The sequence below is a fragment of the Vespa crabro genome, chromosome 6 (genome assembly GCF_910589235.1).
Source record: "Vespa crabro chromosome 6, iyVesCrab1.2, whole genome shotgun sequence".
Taxonomy (NCBI): domain Eukaryota; kingdom Metazoa; phylum Arthropoda; class Insecta; order Hymenoptera; family Vespidae; genus Vespa; species Vespa crabro.
This window is the reverse complement of record NC_060960.1, coordinates 8,436,839-8,451,838: the sequence shown is the minus strand read 5'-3', so window position 1 is coordinate 8,451,838 and position 15,000 is coordinate 8,436,839. Positions and strand designations below refer to the sequence as shown.

At 30.1% G+C, this 15,000-nt stretch overlaps 1 protein-coding gene across 11 annotated transcripts in view; it reads left to right on the top strand.

The window, feature by feature from the left end:
- The window catches only part of LOC124425213 (protein held out wings), a 71,237-nt gene that overhangs the window by 10,328 nt on the left and 45,909 nt on the right, over positions 1-15,000 (top strand). Inside the window, exon 1 of one of the 11 annotated variants that reach the window (XM_046965258.1) lies at positions 4,476-4,684. The exons of the other annotated variants lie outside the window; for them this stretch is intronic. The gene's annotated coding sequence lies outside the window, so the exon portion shown is untranslated. Of the gene's footprint in view, positions 1-4,475; positions 4,685-15,000 lie in introns of those variants that run through there. 11 annotated transcript variants of the gene reach the window in all.

The following is a 15,000-nucleotide window of genomic DNA, read 5'->3' as shown; positions in this document are numbered from 1 at the left end:
ATCTCTCTTTATCTCTCTGTCTGTATCTACCACTCTTTCTCTTGCATCTACTTTTATATATCCTTTTACTTTATTTATTTTAACTGTACTCTATCAAAATTACTTTATAAATATATATATATAATGTATATATGTGTGTTATATAAAATAGGGATTGTTTTTATCGATTATTAATTTTTTATCTTTCTTTCTTTCTTCCTTTCTTTTTTTGTTTTTTTTTTTTTTTTTTAAATAAAAATTTCAGGAATTTCTTTTTTCGAACTGAGGGGTAAATTATTTGCGGATAAGGATATATGAATTTTTTCTAAATTTCCATTAGAGTACGTCTAATAAGATTTATGAAAATTATTTCATGGGCTAAGGAAATGAATTTTTGTGAAATCGTTAAATGAAATTCAATACAAATGTTCGATGTTAACGTGATATAGAAATAAATTCTAATGTCGATGAATCATTCGATTTTTAACATTAACGAAGTTAAACGACCACGTAAGACGCTTAGAGTAATTTCCATATATTTTAATATGTAACTGAGGAGAGAAAATTGGCATTTTATGCGAGGTCGTACAACGAAACGTCGAGTTTTAGCAATTACAAAAGTTAAAATGTCTCACGTTCCCTTGAACGATGTTACCAAATAAATATGACGATGGTATAACGAGAGAGAGAGAGAGATAGAGAGAGGGAGAGAGAGAGAGAGAGAGAGAGACGGTCAGTCGTGTAATCAGCAAACGTTTGCTATTTTCACTTGATGATTCAAACAAGCATCTGAAAATGTCGAAGGTGCCACGGGACGAGGCGTGGAGCGGGGGGTGGAAGGGGGTGGGAGGGAGGAAAGGAGGAAAACAGCCCTACCAGTAATATAGTAGTAGTAATAGTAACACTGTCGCACACAAAATCGTTAAACGTTTTGTTTGCAATAACAGTTGGAACATGTCAGGGAGAAGTGAAGTTCGTTTCTCTTTTTCGAATAAAATAAAGCAGTCGTATCTTTGTTTCGAATTTCGTGGTACGACGACGACGACGACGACGACGACGATGACGACGATTTTAGCACGCACGGCATTGTAATTCAAGAGTCACACAAATAGTTTTATTCGACCAATTATTTTGGTTTCTAGGATTTGTCTGTTTTCATTCTTCTTTTTTTCTTTTTTTTTTTTTTTTTTTTTCTTTCATTTTGCGATAGGAAAGATATTAGAGTGAGCGAAGAGAGAGAGAGAGAGAGAGAGAGAGAGAGAGAGAGAGAGAGAGAGAGAGAGAGAGAGGGAGAGAAGAAAAAAATTCGTTAGAAAAAATATTTCGAGAAGCGGGAGAGAGAGATAACGGATTGTAGATATTTTTAGTATTTTATAGTCAAATAAACGATATATATTAGGAATTTTTATTACCATTTTTATTAGAACTTTGTACAGAAAATTTCGACATTTATCGACTCGACCCAATATGCAAAATGTATTTCTTTTTATTTTTTTATTTTTTTTTTTCCCTCTTCTCTTTCTTACCGATATTTTAAATAATATTCGTTATCAGTAGTCATTTTACTAGTATTTTATGTTCTGTTGAAAATTTCTGCTAGGAAAAAAGAAAAAAAAAATAATTTTGTTACTTATTCATAAATTTTATCAATATTTTTAATTGCAATTACAAAAATTGTGGAAGGTTTACAAACCAAATGCGATTACATATAAAAAATATATAACATTATATATATATATATATAATGTTTATAAAATATTAAAAATGTCGACGTTACAAAATAATTGACCGATATTTTTAATATCATTTTGTTACGTTTCCAATGTTTCTTTTTTTTTTCTTTTTCTTTTTATTTCTTTCTTCATTTTTTTTTTCGGACAAAGTTCAAGTAAGTACAGTTATACTTATAGCATTCTAAATAAGGAAATGCCTAAACGCCTCCACCGTCTCTACCGGACTATCCGTCACCATCCTCCATCGCTCTCTTCGTCGTCGTCATCGTCATCGTCATCGTCATCGTCATCGTCATCGTCATCGTCATCGTCATCGTCATCGTCATCATCTTAAATTCCATATGCCGGTTTTATAAAGGCCATGTAGCATAGTAAAATTATTCTTCCAGACTCGTTCTGTAGCAATGCAAGTTGCCATACGTGACTTTCTTATCCTAAAATCTCTTTCCCGTATAATCCAATTTGGCTTCCTCGTTTCTCTCTTCAAAAACTATTTCGTTTTTCAGAAAAAAAAAAGTAAAGAGAGAGAGAGAGAGATAGAGAGAGAAGGAATAAAAGAACAAAGAAATTTGTTGAAAAGTATTTCTCTTAAAAAAAAAAATAAAAAAAAAAAAAAAATAAAAAAAGAATTCATCCAATATGAAAGTTATAATTCTGATTAAACGAAACACATTTTTTTCCCGTTTGAAATTTTATTTTTTATTTTTCATTTATTTATTTATTTATTTTTTTTTTTTTTTTAATTTTTTTCATTGCTTAGAAAATTTTTTCAAGTTTCGTTCCTAATCTATATATTAGATCGTATTATTATGATATGTAACGAAATCTAAAGGTTGTTCTATTTTAAATTATATTTTTTTTCTCTTTTTCTTTTCTTTTCTTTTCTTTTCTTTTCTTTTCTTTTTGTTTTTTGTTTTAAGAAAAGAATAAAAAAAAAGAAATAAAATGCTGACATTATGCGTGCTAGCTCGTAGAGTTTAGCAGAAGGTGTACGGTACATTGAAACGTTCGTGCGTGGTTACGAATCGAGTCTAAAATTAGAGTGCGAAGTAGATTCTGCGCGTTTACAAGAATTCTTTGCATGGTACCGTTCTAACCTTTGAAAGGAACTTTTCGACGAATTTTCGTACGAACGCGGGATACTTGACAGGAAAAAAAAAATCAAAAGTTTATTCTATATATACATATATGTGTGTGTGTGTGTGTGTGTTTGTGCGTAGACAAGTACGAAAGAGCCAAAAGTTCCTAGGCAGTGTTATAAAAAAATCAATTATAAGTTTTTTCAACTTTTTATACCAATATATATTTTTTCTTTTTTATTTTCTCCGATTACATTAAATGTGCATTAAAATTGTAACTTGAAAAACGATAAAATCTATTTGATTATAAGACGAAAAAGATCTCGAGGAAAGATTAATTGATTTTTAAAAATCATCTAGGAACTTATTGGCCGACTTACAATCTTTTAATATATATATATGTATATATATACATATATATATATATATATATATATATATATATATACATATGTACTTTAGAATTTAGTTTGCAATTAAAATAAAATCCATTTATTCGACGATCACTGGGATTAGGTTTAAAATGGTATTACCATTAAAAGGTAGTAATGACACGTAAAATTCTTTGGTTAGGTTTTATCTTAAAGATTATGTTTAAAAAACGCCACCTACGAAATAACAAAAACCAAATAGCGTATTGACCTAAAAGTCTCTAAATGAGAAAAGAAGAAGCCGACTTACGGGGCCGTTTCCAAGTGGCAATGGAATGGCGGTAACGGTGTCGTCGAGGGGCGCGTGCAAGCATGTGACCGTCTCTCTCTCTCTCTCTCTCTCTCTCTCTTTCTCTCTCTTTCTCTCTCTTGGATGCGCCATTAAAAACTAGCACGGAATAATTCATTCGAGAAATTTGCTTTCGAATACCGTCGTCCGAATAATAGTTCTAATCGAATTCTTTCGTTCCAATTACAAAAAGAGAAAAAATTAATAAATTATTAAATAAATAAATTAATAAATAAATAAGCAAATAAATAAATAATCCAAAAGTTATTTTCAAAACTGTATCGAACGTTTAGTCAAAATAAAATATATAATAATAGTGATAACGAGAAATTCCAAAGTACGGAAAGAAAAAAAGTACATCATCGTACGATTATAATTACGATTAAGATTACGATTAGGATTAGGATTACGATTACGATTACGAATCGACTATAGAAAAATGATATTTTATCGACCGTCGATCATATAGTATCACACTTTATCCTTTTATATGAAATTCTTGATTATATAAAATTATATATATATATATATATATATCTATGTACACTTTATATAGATTATATTTAATATTATAGAAATAACGCTCGTTGCACTTTTGTACTTACTCGTTCGTAAAAGTAGGAAAATCACATTTTCTTCTTTTTTCTACTTTTATAGGAAAGAGAGAGAGAGAGAGACAGAGAGAGAGAGAGAGAGAGAGAGAAGCCTCATTGTCATGAAACCTAAATCGGAACATCGTGACCTTGGCTACGTTTGCAACGCGTACGTCGGGTGTCGTTAACGCTAGCATTTCCTTGCCAGAAAGTAACAGTCCGCATAATCTCTCTCTCTATCTCTATCTCTCTCGCTCTCTCTCTCTCTCTCTCTCTCTCTCTCTCTCTCTCTTTCTCTCTTTCTCGGCCCCATTTCGTCGTCGTCGTCGTTGTCGTCGTCGTCGTCGTCGTCGTCGTCGTCGTTGTTACGGTTGCTTCGTTCGACGAGAAACTTACGTGGGCGTAGAGAGTTTAACCTGTTTTCGAGAGGGATAGAAAAAGAAAGAGAAGAATATCATGGTGGTTTGTAGCCCTTAAGGGTTTTACGGGGGCCGATGACCGACCAGCTTGACCCGACAAGCTTGCTTCACGGAGCGCGGCATCCACACGAACGGAACTCGTGCCACTTTGCCACTACTGTGTATGTAATGTACATCTTACCGTGTCCTTAAGCATCCCTCACAACGATCCCTTATCTATACTCTTTTACTAATCCTTCTCTATTCTATTATGGTTACACGCTGTAGCTTCTTCGATTTTTATTTCATTTCTATTTTTTTTTCCATTTCATTTCATTTCATTTCATTTTATTTTATTTTACATTAATATTATTTTTCTTTTCCAAAATATGTGTTCTTTTTCTTTCTTTTTTTCTTTTTTCTTTTTTTTTTTTTTTTTTTTTTTTTTTTTTTTTACACTCTACGTCTAGGATATTAATTGGGATCGTTAAAAATCATTAGCAAATAAATTTCTTTGATAGTACATTGGTAATGGATCTCTCAGAGGAGAGTGATATAAAATGCGAGAAATTCAATATTGAAAATTTCATTTTACGAATGTTCGATATAATATACATGTATAGAATGTATAGAAAATGATTGGATATATGCCAATTTCTAATGTCGTTCTAATATTACTATTTAATAAATGACGAGAAGTTAACGATGGATGGAATGCATTGGATCGAATTATTATAAAATGGTTTGCGCGTGGTACCTATTTATTTATTTATCGTACAAATATGAAGCAAGCTTTATATATTTCTCTCTCTTTCTCTCTTTATATATATGTTTCTCTTCTCTCACTCTCTTTCCCTACCTCTCTCTCTCTCTCTCTCTCTCTCTCTATATCTATCTATCTATCTATCTCTCTCTTACAAACGTACATATACGATACATACTCGACGATTTCTTCGTTTTCTTCGCATCTCTCCTTTCTGAACATTCTCTTTCTCTTTCTCGCTTACTACACGCATTTTAAGAGAAGGGTGAAAGGAATCCTCCAGCCGTCTCCGTTTCCAAGAGCTCGCCATGCTCTTTTCCAAGAGAGGCAAACATGCTCTTCTCTCTCTCTCTCTCTCTCTCTCTCTCTCTCTCTCTTTCTTTCTCGCGCGCGCGCTCTCTCTATCTTTCTCTTTCTTACTCTCTTCCCCTACCCATATCATCGTAACCGAAGTCTTCTTTCGGATCATCTCGTGGACGCGTGCACGCTTCGTCAGTATACCGAAACCACAACAATTCCCATACCACGGTTCGGCTTCAATCGGTCAACTTCGGTACATCCCCGAAGTAATCTCGTCATCGTCATCGTCGTTCCTTTCCATCGCGACGATGAAAATCTGACTTTAGGATACGTACGTAGCGTACAAGTGTATCCTAATATATATATATATATATATGCTTAATGTGTATATTTTGTGTGCTGTTTTGCTCTAGTCTCTTTGTGCGAAATGCGCGTGTTTTTATATATCTATGTACATATATATATATATATATATATATGTATATATATATATATATTATATACAGATGTATGTATATATAATAGGATTTAAAGTTTATCTACAATAATGCTACTGATTATTTCGTCATTTTTTATTTGCAATATATATGTATATATTTGTTGTTTTGTTTGTTGTTAATTTCGATTGTTGAATTTAAAAGGAACAAAAAGAAAGAAAAAAAAAAAAGCTAATATATGAAAGAAGAAAGAAATAAATGAATTTTTATTTAATCATAAAATATTAATAACGAATAATCATTTATCAGTAACATATCGAACATAAAACTGTCGCCTCCATCATAAGACGCTGAATCGTAATTTTTAATAACTTGAATTTCATCTTCTAGCGGGGTGTAGATAGATTTTTTTCTTTTTCTATTTTTATTTTTATTTCTTTTTTTTTTTTTTCTTTTTTTCGAAAAACTCGAAAGACTCATCGTGAAAGCAAATGTGGTCCCTCTTCTTTCTAGCAGGAGCTATGTATATACATATATATGTATGTGTGTACGTATGTACGTATGTATGGACGTATATGTACGTACCTACGTATGTATGTATTTTTTTAGATATCCGGCATGTCCTTCTAAAGGAGACAGAAAAATACACAGGAGGCCAACGATCGCGGTCTCATACTCGTCCTTGTACAAGAGAGAAAGAGATGGGGGGGAGGGTAACTCTGTTTTCTTTTTTTTTTTTTATTTGTTTATTTTTACCTCTCTCATTCTTCGTTGTAGATCTACTTAATTTAGTATTTAGTCAATATTTTTCTTTTCTATCAGTTTTATATATATTAAAAATCAATTACTCTTTTTTTCAAAACTTCAAAAAGCTAATATTTATTTTGGAAGTTATAAAATAGCAGATCTGAAAAGTCCCCTCCCCCTCTCTCAAAAAAAAAAGGGTAGAAAAAAGTAATTGATTATTTAAAATCACTTAGAAACTTTTAAACGCCATCACGTATTTATATTTAACTTTTCTAATTCGATGGGGGGAAAAGAAAAAAAAGAAAAGAGTAGAGAAGGAAATATTATATTGAAATGTATTGAAAGAGAGAAAGAGATAGTAAACGTACAAATTTATCTTGCATTTTGAAAAATCACTGTTACCTTTTATTTCGCTTCTCTCTCTCTCTCTCTCTCTCTCTCTCTTTCTCTCTCTTTTTCTCTCGATCCGCAAATTTCAAAGAAAAATCATGAATTTTGAAACTCTCGACGAAATATCGTCGTTTGCGCTGTTGCTTCAGTCGAAAAAAATATATGCGACTCGAATAAACGTTTCTATTTCTGATTGCCAGTAAAACATGGCTCCGCGTCGTCCCCCCTGCCGCGAATACACGCCCTCGCATCCTTCTATCTCAGAAAGTTCATCTGCCGAAGCATCGCACAGATATTCCAACTTTATACCTACATATCAACGCACGTTAATATATATATATATATATATATATATATATATATATATATATAAAATGTGTATGGGTGTGTGTGAGTGTGTGGGTGTGTGTGTGTACATATGTATGATTGTTCCTATGTGCCTGTACGTAACTTTATACTTACGTAAATAGGTTTTATGCAGATACTCGACTAGTAGGTATCTTCTGTACAAAAAAAGAAGAAGATAAAAAAAAAAGAATTGGAAAGTGTAAAGAAAGATGGAATGACGAAAAGAAATGAAGGGGAAGAAAAAAAGGAAAAAGAAAAAGATGTTGGAAATTTTCCATTTTCTTTTTCTCAAGGTGGGGGAAAAAAGAGAAAGAGAGAGAGAGAGAGAGAGAGAGAGAGAGAGAAAGTAGAAAAGGAAAGATTTTTAAAAAATAAATAAAAAGAAAAGGGACATACATATGTATGTCTTACACATGCTATGTGTTAAATTGTTGGCGGTGGTATGGGGGAAATATATAGATGTATATACACATATATATATGTATGTGTATATATATTATATATAATATATATATATATATATATATAGTATGCTCATAAATTACCACACGCGGGATATAGAAAGAGTCGAGAGATGATGTTGAACGGTTAAAAGGCGTTCGGCCCTTATTTTAAGAAGGGCATGAAATCCGAAAGGTTAGATGTCTCACCAAGGGAGTCTACCGAAAGACATATGGAACACCATAATTCGAAATAGGGATCTATTCGAACGGGAAGCTTTCTTTCATCTTTTTTCTTCTTTTTTTTTTTCTCTCTTTTTTTTCTCTTCTTTTTTTTCTCTCTCCTTTTTTTCTCTTCTTTTTCTTTATCTTCCTTCTCTTTTTATTTCTAATCAGAATATATACATACATAAGTATATAATTTCGATTTTCCAAAAATATTATTTCCTGTCGTCCAACTCTCCCTTTCTTCCTCTCCCTCTGCATATATATATATATATATATATATATATTTGTTATGTATATAATTGTTTAGTGCTCGTAATAGAATACGTCACGATATGTAACAAAATAGAGACCGATCATTAAAACTGTAGTGTTAGTAACGATAGGGCGTAGTAATACGATGCTTTTGTATTTCGAGGCCACATATGTCACGATATCTTACTTTACTTTTGTTTTATTCTTTATTATTCTTATTCTTGTTATTCTTATTCTTCTTCTTCTTCCTCTTCTTCTACTTATTATTATTACTATTATAATTATAACTAATTTTATTATTATTTTCCTTTAAAATCGTAGACGCGATAAGTGATATCACTGAATGTTAATATCGTAAAAAGTCATGCAACTTTAGTTATGTGTTAAAACATATATGTGTGTGTGTGAATGTGTGTGAATGTGTGTGAGTGTGTGTGTGCGCGCGTATCTGCACTTCGTAAGTTTTATTTCATTTTATCGCTAAAAAAATGTATTGTTACGTCATATACGAAGTTTTTAGATACCATTTTTCTCTTCCTTTAAGTAGAAGTTGTACTTATAGAATAGTATAATTGTACTCTTATAAATGATACTATATAAATTTAATGTTGCGTAAATATTTTTTATATTTTTTTTTTTTTTTTTTTTGTAAAGACGAAAAGAAAATCGATTTACAATGTCTCTAGAAAGAATATTGCATTACGCGTAAAATTTGTTCGATCAAATGATAATCAAATGATATATCATTGAGAGTTTCTTCCGATGAAATTTCAAATTTCCCGCTCTTAACCAAGTTAGTACGTCGTAATACAAAAGAATACGCATATCTATATTTGTCCGACGAAAAATATTTATAAATTCAATATTGACTCATCTAATTATATGGTGTATGATATATTTGACGAAGATCGTAAAAAAAAAAAAATGAAAAAAAAAAAAAATTAAAAAGAAACAAAAAAGAAAAAAAGAAAAAGGAAAAAAAGCAAAGGAAAAAAAAGAGGAAAAAGATAAAAAAAGAAAAAAAAAACACACAAGAAGAGAGAAGAATGTTATACTCTTTTCGTGGAAACTTACTTGCTACATATCTTATAGGTTAGTTACAAAATGGCGGAACACGTTTACGTGCTCACCCACGCTGTACCTCGCGTATTTACTTTTCTTCTCACGTCGAGAGAAGTCCGTAAAAGAAAAAAGAAAAAAAAAAGAGAGAAAGAAAGAAAGAAAGAAAGAAAAAGAAGCAAAAGGAAGAAGAAAAATGTACGTTTTAGATAGAGGCCAAAAACAGGAATATAATTTAAAGTGTTACCGGCGTAAACGTTAACTTGTAATTTTGTTGTTAATTTATCGATTCGTCGAGTACCGAGAGAAACGTTTTCTTCGACCAAAAGACAAGTCTCTCTCCCTCTCTCTTTCTCTCTCTTTTTTTCTCTCTTTTTTTTCTCTCTCTTTCTCTTTCTTTCTCTCTGTCTCTTTTTTTCTGTCTGCCCTTCGATTTTATATTCCTTCGAGTTCGTAAACACGTCGAGGAAGATTTCAATCGGTATCGTGTCTTCTCTCTCTTTCTCTCTCTATCAATGTGTGTATATATATATATATATGTATATACTATATTCGCTTGTTTGTGAATGTGTGTGCGCGTGCGCGCGTGTGGATAATAAATATGAGTGTACGAAGAGGAAAGAGACAAGGCACGCTTTCTCGTCTACGTCGTATCATTAAGAATAACACATTTCTTTTTTTAATTATATATATATATATATATATATATATATATATATATATGGTGTCCTTCACTTATTTTATTTTTTATTTCCATGTTACTTTTTATCTCCAAAAAGAAACGTTGAATGTTAACGAGACATGTTCATTGACAATAATGTTATTCGTATTTAAAAGAAAATTGGTCTGTCATTTCGTAAGATCAAATTTAATCATCTACGTCATAATAAATACATGTAACTTTAAAAATCGCTCTATTTTGAAGGCTCAATAATATTAAAATTTTTATTTTCGATTTTTTCATTAACGTTATTAATCGTTATTTCATATAATAGAATTTAATTGTGTATAAATTATTATGTCTATAAGTGTTATGCTTTTAGATGATCTTAAATATCGATTGTTTCGAGATTTTTTATAAGAAAAGAAAACAAGAAACAGATATTTCTAGGCATGTATTTTTACGATCCGAAGAAGAAGAAAAAAAATAATTAGCTTGAAAATTTCCATGCCCTCTATGATATACGTAATTATATTAATAGATATTAATTATGGAATATTTATTAATAGCATTTCTTTGTTTTTTTTTTTTTTTTTTTTTTTGTTGGAAAATGAAGAAAAGAATTGAAAACGCATACTTTACGGTACGTTTCCAATTTTACGAAAAGGAAAGAAAAATAAATAAATAAAAAGCCATGGATGACGTAGATTTAGATAACATTTTAATAACTTTTTGGACAAGTTTAATTAATTATAGGCATAAGGGCGTACATTGGAGAACAAAGGGCGATAGTTTTAGATTACTATGCGGGTTACCAAAATGGCGAAAGGGTCGATAAAATTCAACGAGTTAAAAACACATACATATAAACGCACATACACATGTGTTTTCTTTTTCTTTTTTTTTTTTTGTGATGTATAAGAATTATTGCGAAATATGAATTCGAGAAAAATTTTATATAAATATGTCGGACTCGTTTGGTTGTTCAGAAAAAATTAACAATTTTCTAGGCTTCGAAGTATGCACGTGAAAGCTTCAATGGGCGCCATGTCTCCTCAGCAGCACCGCTCGATTTTAACGGTATCCTATCCGTGAAAGGACACGAGTGTAATAAGGCCTTAAGAACTTTGTAGACAGTTCTGGTGGCTTATTATGTTGAGAATAAACACGTTTGCCTATAGAGAACACTTTTCTAATTTCAAATTATATACGTCTTAATCATAACGACTAGGATGGATTTCTTATGCATTATTAATAAGGAATATTTATACTTTATTAATTTTATTATATATATACATCTTTTAATTTCTGTTCTCTCGTTAAGATTGTGATATTTTATATATATATACATATATATATATATATATATATATATATATATATATATATATATATATATATATATGTAGGTATATATATACACACAAAAACATACATATTTTCGTAACTTTATTTATATAACTTCCTGGAATATTTTAATGTTGAAATTGTTTTTATTATAAATTTTATTACTTTTTTATTTATACTTTTTTTATTTATTATTTATTTTTAAGATTGAAGTTTTAATTATAATAATAATAATAATAATAATTATTATTATTATTATTTTTTCTTTGGTAACTTCCTCGAATTTTCGAGTGTCCTGATTTTTATTATATAGGTTTGGTTCAGAAAGTTTGCAGGCTTGTAATTTTGCAATCTCTACTAAGAGAAAAAAAAAAAGAAATAATAAATAAATAAAAAAGAAAAAAGAAAGAAAAGGTATGAATTAGCTAAAAAATTTTCGAAAAAGTGTGATCGCTTTTTGATATATCACCTTGTATGATTTTTTTTTTTTTCTTCTTTATTTTTATTAGTAAAAAATTGAATATTTGCGTGACATATGTGGAAGGGTGATAAAAAGAACACAAAAGACGTGACTCCTTTTTCTTTTATTTTCAAGATTGAAGTGTCGATTACGTAATAATAAAATTACGTAAACAATTTCTTTTCTTTTTATTTTTTTTATTTTTTTTTTTTTTTTTATACGTGAGATATACCTATCTAAATTATCTTTTTGCAAGTGAGATAAAAAGTACATAAAATACGTAATAATTGAACGTCGGACTAACCAGAGATATTTCGATCGTTCGCACAGGCGTGATCGTTGCGCTTCGTTGATCAAGTTTTCGATCCACTGAGTCAGTCTTGATAGGGCGCTTTCAAGATGTAGACTTTTTAATTATTTTTTCTTTTTTCTTTTCCTTTTATATTCTTTTTTTTTCTTTTTCTTCTTTTTTTTTTTTATTTTTTAAATAATCGTGGATTTTACGACGAACCGTTATTGAGAGACCGGTTGCACCGGTTTTCTCTCTCTCTCTCTCTCTCTCTCTCTCCCTCCCTCCCTCTCTCTCCTTCTCATTCTTTAGAAAGAAGGGGAAGACGAAAAGAAACAAAGAAGACTAATCGAAAGGAATAATAATCTTGTTATTAACGTTTCTGGGCGTTTCATCTAACGAGAAGATTTCTTAGAAAATTTTCTTTACTTTAATACCTTTCATAGATACGTATTTAATTATTATGTATTTTTTTCTTCATTTTTTATTTTTATTATTATTTTCATTTTCATTTTCATTTTTTTTTCTTTTCTTTTTTTTCAGTAAGTTAACGTCAGTGTCTGATAATAAATTAAATTGAATTATTTAATATATTTATAATTAGATCATACTAATTATTATTATATACTTTAATAATCTGTCTCTATTTCTTTTTTGATTATATTATATGAATACTATTTAACACAGTATAATCATACAATTTAATATTATATAAATATTGTAATTTACATTTCAAATAATTAATAAAATATAATTACGATATATTAAATATAGAAATTAATATGGTATAAGTATAATAATTTAATACGATATAATGAGCATCATTTCTACGTAGAAATTAAGAAAAGGAGGATATGGAAAAAATCAAACTTATTAAATAACTCAATTTTCCGACAAATAAAATAAACAAAATTTATCAAAAAAAAAATATATATATATATATATAAGTTTGTGATTTCAACACATAGGTAAACATCTAAAAATATGGAAGATGAGTGCAACGGATCACGCGCGTGCACATATAAATACATATATACACATGCACATGCACACACATTTCAGACATTGACTAATCTCGTTCTCGATTTCATCGCAATCCGAAAAAAGCTCAGAAAATTTTACCAGGAGGAAACTTATTTTTCTTAACTGTCGAATATCTGAGCTCTTTGAAATTCTAAAAATATTAAAGTAGCAGTCATTCTCTCGAGAAAACACATAAGAGAGAGATAGAGAGAGAGAGGAGGAGGAGTCGCTATATATATATATATATACACATATACGCACAAGCAGCAGACGTACATAGTTACACTAATCGTATTTGCCTAAGACCTTATCCTTACATATTCGAAATAAAATTGAACATGTACTAATTCAATATGGACACTTCTTTCATTCAATGCTACTCGAATTATTATTGATCTTATACTCATTTATCGATAATACTCATACACGCATATATATATATATATATATATATATATATATGTGTGTGTGTGTGTGTATGTATGTATGTATGTATCTATAAATAGTTCCAAAATCGGTCAGACGACTAGCATAATTTATTTGAAGTAGATAGATAGGTAGGTAGGTAGATAGATAGATGGGCAGATATATAAAGTCAATTATCTCTTCTATATTTGTACTCAATGAGACATGGGAATATATATGTTTATCACGTGTTCCACGTGAGTTTCGTCAAACTCTTGAAGATCGTTCTTTCGTGTTTGCTCGAGATAAGTTGACACAATGCTCTATTTCTATTTCTCTTTCTCTCTTTCTTCCTCTCTCTCTCTCTCTCTCTCTCTCTCTTTCTCTCTCTCACTCTCTCTCACTCTCTCTCTATTTCTCTTCTACCTCTTGTCAGGAATACAAATAGCAGTAAGTTGCTGTCTATTGATAATCATCGTTATAATATCATGCACGAATTATATCTATCACGGCTAATGGAAAATTTTCTTATTAATTTAATTATCGAATTATTTTATATAAAGGATGTACGTTACATGATAGTACATGATAAAATATTTAAATGATCATAATCATATTTTATACGTTATATATATATATATATATATATATATATATTTGTCTGATCGTCAGGCGAAAATCTAAGTCACATCTAATGATCTAGTTATCCAGATCTATCTTATCCGATTATAATTTTAAATTTACATTCTCCAATTTATAGATACATATATATATATATATATATATATATATATATATATATATATATATATATATATATATATATGTACGTGTATATATGGTTACGTGGGAAAGTTATTTAGAAAAAGTTAAATTAAGAAAGTTGTAGAAAGTTATTTACATATGAGTTATTTATTATTTATTTGAAAAATTTTATTTTATTTAGAATGCAGGTGGATTATTTTTTTCTCTCCACTTCTTCTTCTTCTTCTTCTTCTTCTTCTTTTTCCTTGTCTTTTTCTTTGTCCTTTTTTTTTCTCCTTTTTCCTTTTAATGGAACGACTCATCAAATGGTTAGATGCGTGTCGAGTATTACTTTACCCTATGCACGAGACTAATCCCACCCTCTCCTCCTCCCCCTCCTCCTCTATCCCATCCCGTCACAAAGTCGAACAACAGGGCGTTCTTTTCAATCCCTAAAGAATTTTTTTATCGTTCCTCGAACACCTGTACGTGAGAACTGTGTGTGAATGCGTGCATGCGTGGATGGGTGCATACGTGCGTGTATGCATTTTAACGACACGCTTATAACCTAAGTCCATAGGGAACTATGAATGGAACCTGTTCGG